This window comes from Aplysia californica, unplaced genomic scaffold (genome assembly GCF_000002075.1).
Source record: "Aplysia californica isolate F4 #8 unplaced genomic scaffold, AplCal3.0 scaffold00038, whole genome shotgun sequence".
In the NCBI taxonomy this organism is placed as follows: Eukaryota; Metazoa; Mollusca; class Gastropoda; order Aplysiida; family Aplysiidae; genus Aplysia; species Aplysia californica.
This window is the reverse complement of record NW_004797308.1, coordinates 2,206,881-2,213,933: the sequence shown is the minus strand read 5'-3', so window position 1 is coordinate 2,213,933 and position 7,053 is coordinate 2,206,881. Positions and strand designations below refer to the sequence as shown.

At 37.1% G+C, this 7,053-nt stretch overlaps 1 protein-coding gene across 1 annotated transcript in view; it reads left to right on the top strand.

The window, feature by feature from the left end:
- Positions 1-3,646: 3,646 nt before the first annotated feature.
- The window catches only part of LOC101859462 (disintegrin and metalloproteinase domain-containing protein 10), a gene marked incomplete in the record, with an annotated part of 102,667 nt that continues 99,260 nt past the window's right edge, over positions 3,647-7,053 (top strand). The window contains 1 exon segment of the mRNA XM_005091970.3: positions 3,647-4,153.

Here is a 7,053-nt window from a genome sequence, read left to right as displayed (position 1 = left end):
TAAACTCTCCAAAAGTCTAACGAACGCAACCTCCAAGCTCCACGGTCACGGAAAGTTTCATTTTGCTTCAATTTATACTTATCGCAAGCTGCTAATCAAGAAACAATAATAATACATGTAATAATACATGTAATAATAATTTTAAAATAACAATCAGAAGGGAGGATAGCGAGCACTTCCTAACAAGAGAAACATTATTTTACTGGTGACCTCCCTTAGATCGATTTAGTTCTAAACTCCTTGGCTAAATCACAAACTGTGGCGTTTCTTTTTATAGAATCTTATCGGGCTGGGCCACGTTGTGGGGGTGGGCGGGGTGGGGGAATGCACGCAAGGAAGAGGGGATGGGGCTGGGATGAAAGAGGAGGGGCGGGCCTTGGGAAGGGACGAAGGAGAATGAGAAAAATTAAATAAAAGAGAGAGAGAGAGAGAGAGGGAGAGAGAGAGAGAGAGAGAGAGAGAGAGAGAGAGAGAGAGAGAGAGAGAGAAAGAGAGAGGGAGAGAGAGAGAGATACAGAGACAGAGAGATTGTGATCAACTGACGGGCTGACGGATAATGACAGGGAGAAAAAAAAAAAAAATTCTGTGTGTGATACGGACTGTTCAGTTCTTTAAGAGGTTTATGTTATAATCTAGTTTAAAAATCAAAAAGATGTGTAAAATAAGAAGAAAACTTGTCCGAGTAAAATAAAATTATCAAACATACCAAATTATAAAGATAATCTTTCAAGATGCTAAAATATTTAATTATAAGAAATGGATAAAAAAATATACTTTTAAACTGAATTTAAGATATGATTGCATGATTCTAGGCGTGTGCCATAACTAACTTTATGTGTAAGGAATAGCGAACACCAAAGAGGGTCGATGCCTGCTTTATCTGATTGCTAACAGTATGTCTTGGTCTATAAATAATAATATTATTGATTACAATAATTTTGTTTCCTGGTTTTCACAAAGTGGAGCGCACAATGATTTCAAATATTTTTTTTTTAAAAGAGATAACAGCACCTTTGGAGGTGTGATCGCATGCATGAGCGTGGATGACCTTTGAAGTGGGGTTTTTTTGTGTTCAGTAAAGTATGATATGGAGAGCAGCGTTTTTAGTTCCTTATTACACTCCAGAGGGGGATAATTTATCTTAGTGATGATTCTTGTGTAATAAAATTTGTTGTTGTTTTGTTTGGTTTATTTTTTAACAGCAGAATCTTAAGTGAACCGGAATTATTGATTGTGGGATCTTAGGTGAAGACTACAACAATAGAATTAAACCGAGTATAGTTCTATCTAACAAGACTCAAACTCTTATCCACCCCACCCTACCCTCTCCCCCATCTGATATGGTTTGGTGTTTCTTTAACATAGAAAATATTCATCATTATTGTTGTTGAGTATTGATTTCATATTCTAATGGAGCCTTTAGATATCTACATTTAGATAACAGTAGCATCTAATTTGCACACACAATGGAAAGCAATATCTTTAATTAAAATGTATAATATGTATATACATACTCACACATAATAATTATATATATACACATAATAATTATATATATTTATGATATAAGAATACTTTTTAAAAATTGAGTATCTCGGTCTTTCTGCTGGGGTGTTGTATCCCTTTCAGCCTGGGTTGGCCTTAGCAGGTAGCGCCGGAGCCAGCCTCTTATGAATATTAATGATCTAAAATTGTGTTGGCATAAAAACACTTTCATTCACATTTTTTAAAGGGAAAACAACTTCACTGTGAAAACTTCGGTCCACTGCAGCATCATATCGGTTCTTACACTTAAATACAACACAGGTGCAAGGCATTTTTACTAATTGACTTGCTTAATCTCACGGACCTTCTTATCTAGATTCCAGTGCGTGAGTCGGGCATTCGCGCAGCGCATTTAACCCACAGTTCCGCCGCGAGAGAGGGCTCCTTTCAGGCGTGCGGTGCCGCCCACAGAGCATCCTCCATTACTTTTAATCTCCTTGATCGGAACAAAGATAACCAAGATAACCAATCACAAATTAATTAACACACATTGGTATAGATAAAACTCAAGGTAAATGATCGCTATTGAAATCTCCAGGTGTATACCATTTCTTTCCATATATTTACAAGCTCATATACGCCACCTGAAATTTTGAATAACCTTGTGGCATGTTTCTGGGTCCATTCTTTGTACGTCCTGTTCAACATGGAGTTTCAACTGTTTGATTGTTTGTGGGTTGTTTACCTAGACTCGGTATGTCAACCCCCCCCCCCCCCAAAAAAAAGGGAAAAAAAGCAAAATACAAAAAAAACCCGAAACAACAACACCAAACCAACAAAAAGCAAAGGTAATCATTGAAGTGGCTCAATTTGAGGTGGGGGAGGGGGATATCAGTAGATTCATGTTCAGTACAAAGTTAGGTAAATGACTATGTATCCATTTAGGTATTTTGCGAATTGCTTTGTGTCTATGGGGATATCAGTAGATTCATGTTCAGTACAAAGTTAGGTAAATGACTATGTATCTATTTAGGTATTTTGCGAATTGCTTTGTGTCTATTATTTATTATGTATTTGTATGTGCTCATTTCGTAACCATGTGTAAGCATGCACGATGCGCGTGTGATAAGCAAGTAGATGTGTATGTGTGTGAGTGTGTGTGTGTATGTATGTGTGTGTGTGTGTGTGTGTGTGTGTGTGTGTGTGTGTGTGTGTGTGTGTGTGTGTGTGCTTGTGTGCGTGTGCTTGTGTGCGTATGTGGATATTGTTTGTACATGCATCATGTAAAGCGCCTAGAGCTGTGTTCACGGGAGTGGGCGCTAAAGAAATGATATACTTTATATTATTATTATTATTATTATTATTATTATTATTATTATAAATTTGGGCTTAAAAGGGCTCCAAACCTTTCTTGCAATCTGCAACCACATCAGTGCCAATCTTGATGGGTAGACTGTGAGCCACCCACTCGAATCAGGCCAGTATAACATAACTCATTCTCTCTAAACTTCTGCAAAACTTTCTCGGCACGTTTTGATATCTGAAGTGGCTTTTGTGGTTTTACCGTCTTTGTCCTGAAACCAGAAAAGGTCGATAGTAAAATTTTGCGTTTTACCCAATTTTGGTTGACATATATTTAAAAAACTTGATATTTCTCGAACACACCAATTGATTTTCTTCATATTCACAAAATTGACGTCCCAATGAATGTATTTCATTTTTTTTTTTTTATTTTTGTTGAAATTAGAGCAGATATGATCGAGTTATTTTACCCTTCAAAGCAGGAGGCCCTCTTTTTTAAACACCCTGTACATCAACAGAGAAGGCCTTCTTTCTCCGTAAGAAAGGGGAGAACAGTGTTGCCAAAAGGACTGGGTTTTTGGGGGGATAAATAATCTCCCTTGAAGGAGACAATAGGCCTAACCCACAGCACAGGTCTTCGCTTTCCGTTTTCCTGTGAATAGCAACAGGTGGTGATCCGGTGTTAGCAATAAAAAAACAACCCTTCTTTCTTTGCGTCAAAAGACAACTTTCATTACTATTTTTCATTTTTCATTTCTGAGAAGTGCTATTCTATCATCATTCGCATTTTTCCTTGGAACATCGATATAGATCTAGATCTAGATCTAGATTTCCAGACCTGTTATATGCAAGGCTATTTTGCAGTGCTGTTCGACCACTGAATTTTTTTTTATCGGGAGGGAGAATTTGTACCTGGTCACCGGCCGCCACACCTTTTACTTCACATCCCTGTTGCAGCTGAAGTGACTGACTGGCCTGGCCTACCTCGATGTCTGCTGTGTCCGATTCCTTAGTCACCGCGTACTCCAGTCCGGGTTCTCATTCTCAATGACGTTTCAACCCCGGATCGTGAGGGGTGGGGTCTATTTTCGTGTGTGGTGTAGGCCCAGTTAGCGCTTGGAAATTGTGGGTTTCTGTCGATTCGGTTTTAATAATAGGACAGGCAAACAGATCTTCAGTCGGAAATCGTATGTCGGTTCGAGTGGAAGTGGAACGCAACGTGAACTGAGTGGTTGGTGGACTAACATCTAGGACTCGTACACAGTTATTATATTGACAGTACTACGCCCTGCTGATGATCGGAATTTGAAGCCGAAGGGGAACTGGTCGCGTTCTTGGCTCTAGCTCTAGATTTCTAGACCTTCAGGTAAGTCATTTCATTAGAATCGCTAAACTGTCTCTAGATCTAGATTTAGATATCTAGATAGATTCTAGATATAGATCTAGATCTAGAAAATCTAGATATTTAGATATAGATCTTTATATAACTAGACTAGGCCTAGGCCTACCAATCTTTGCATTAATTTGCGTTGACTGACATTGTTGATTCTGTGTCAGATTTGAATATTATATTTATTTCTAGATCTAGATCTAGATTAGGCACCTCGGGACTCTAAGCAATATTTTGAAGTTGTTGGTTTAGACTTCGATTCTTTGGTAACTTTCCGTTGTGTTTATTGACATACCTGCTTATTTGAATAAACAATTTTAAATGCAACGGACTCTAAAAGATCGAGCAACCAAAACGCCCACACACCACACATCACTTTCAAACCACAAGTGATGATAGGCTAGATCTAGATCTAGATCTAGATTATAATATCAAATGAGAGAGTTGTGCAGTATTGGCAGTATTGCTGTTACAAACTCTCTGATCTAATCCTGTCATAAAAACATGTGTTGCATGATCTTGGAAATAAAGTACGCGATAAAATGAGTCCCAATGTTGTGTCAGCAGTAGTAGGCCTATATTCTAGTGGTCTTCGCTTCCGACTTTTCCTGTTTGTGTGTGGAAGGGCGTGTGAGATTGAGAAGCAAACTGGCCGCGTCCTTTGATAAACTTCGCTGTCAGGAGTCAGGGTCTCTGGAATCTAGATCTAGATCTAGAGGGTTTTTGAAAAGTAGGCTTTGTTGACAGTCAACAGGTTATATCTAATATAGATCTATATATATATGAATATTTATTTAAAATCTAGATCTAGATTTCTAGATCTAGACTAGTTCAGACTACAGGCAGGTCGGAAGTGAACTTTAAATGCCTAAATAGCAGGCCTATAAGTTTGTTACTTGCACCTTAATCAAGACCTGAGAGTTATAATTTTGGTGGGTTGTTTTTTTGTTTAATGTTGTATTACCTTTATAGGAGCAGAGAGTTTTTAGTAAAAATAAGAGTGGGTTGTTGTTTTGTAATAAATATAATGAGCATCATTTAGATTATAGACTTTGCCATCCATGTACATATATATAATGTAATATTTTATCAATGATGAATCTTTGTGAAGTTGCTGTAGCCATTTTCAGTTTCTTATTTTCTTAGACTAAGAGGCTATTCAGCCCAAAATGGGGCCACGTCCCTGTAGGCCCAAGGGAGGTGAGGTGCATGCCATAGGCATAATATAGGTGGTGGAGTGTTGTAGAACTGTAACGGTTCCGTGACCAGCATCAATTTATTAAGACAGAGGAGGAGTTTTGGGATGGATTCAGCCTGATTTAGGGCCTTCAATTAAAAAAGAAATAATTTAAGATCTGGTGGACCCATTTTGAAGGATAGTACAAAAATATACTTTTTCAGATGCCCTGTCTCCTTTTTCTGCTTTAGAGATTCAAACTTTCTGTTACTTTGTGCCACTGTGTAGAGTCTTTCTTTTAGCTGTATGACTACAACTGTACATTTTGAGAAAGCATGGCACAAGAAGGGAACACATTTTGAGAATTCTGTCTGAGTTATAATTATTTGAAAAATATTAATTTTTGACAATATGATGATAATTAATTACTAAATAATTGTTTGAGAACTATGTATCATTAGTAGGCTGATAGTTAAAGGCATATATAGCTCAAAATTAATGTCTTTCCTCTTTTTTAATTAATTTAAGGTTCTAAATTTAAAAAAATAAATTTCTCCAAAGGTAATTTATATCTAATCCCGCTTATAATTTTTATACTTAACCCTTTAGACGATACATATTTGAGCGCACTGTAAGCCTACCTTTACGCCCTGTGCCCTCCTCAGTGTGTAGTTGTGGCGGTTGTCCAAATCTATTATCAAACCAAGATGGCGTAGATGGCCTGGACTCAAAGGGTTAATGATTGTAAATAGTTTTTTTGTAAGTTCTGTAAATCCTATTCATTAATCTATATACGTAGTCAACACACATTCTCATTCTTCACCCGGAATTCTTTGCTTAGGATTTTTAAAGTTTATTTCATAGACTGACTCACATATTTTTATACTCGTAAAAAAATGTATTCAGTGTTTGGAGGTCTTTATGTACTTTTGACTAGCTCTACTCTTTTATTGCTCTTTCGCATTGCTATTGTTGTTCTTTTTGTAAGATATATATATAGGCCGATACTTTTTTTCTGTTTGTTGATGTTTTCGAAGATATTGAATTGATGTCATTTTTGTTGCTGATCAATGAGTACTTCTTGGTCTGTTTTCAATTATGTGAATTTTGTGAAAAGTTTTTCTGTTCCCACATTTTGATATGATACTCTCTAGTAACACCTCTAATTCAAATCGTTGTCACGTACATGACGTATTCAAAACTTGTTCTAAAGCTAGAATAAAACTACCTGCCTTTGTGTAGCCTACTGATGTACAATCGTTCCTGTTGTACTATCCATATCAGTTGCTTTGATATAATATTGCTTTTCCTTTTTTTTTGTTTTTTGGTAAGTGTTTAGTGTTTTATGGCGCTCGCAACTGCATATAAGGTCATATGAACGCACTATTGCTTCTCCATTTGTCTGACTGTCCTTTATAAAATATAATGTGTTTGTCTCGTTTGTTTGCCAGCCTGCTTCTCTTTTTTTTTATCCTGTTCCTTTTTCCTTTCTTGCTCATGGTTCGTCTTTCTGTTCCCTCTGGGTTTTTTTTTTTCCTGTCTATCTTGCTTTCTCATCAGCGCTTTACAGCCGTTTTTTGTCAGTATACTGTGTACTTTTCTTTTCTCAAACAAAGTACCTCCACCTAGACGCTCAGAGTAGTAAGAAGGTATAGCTCCCCTCCCATCCCCGCCACTCTCTCTCTTTCTCTCTCTCTCT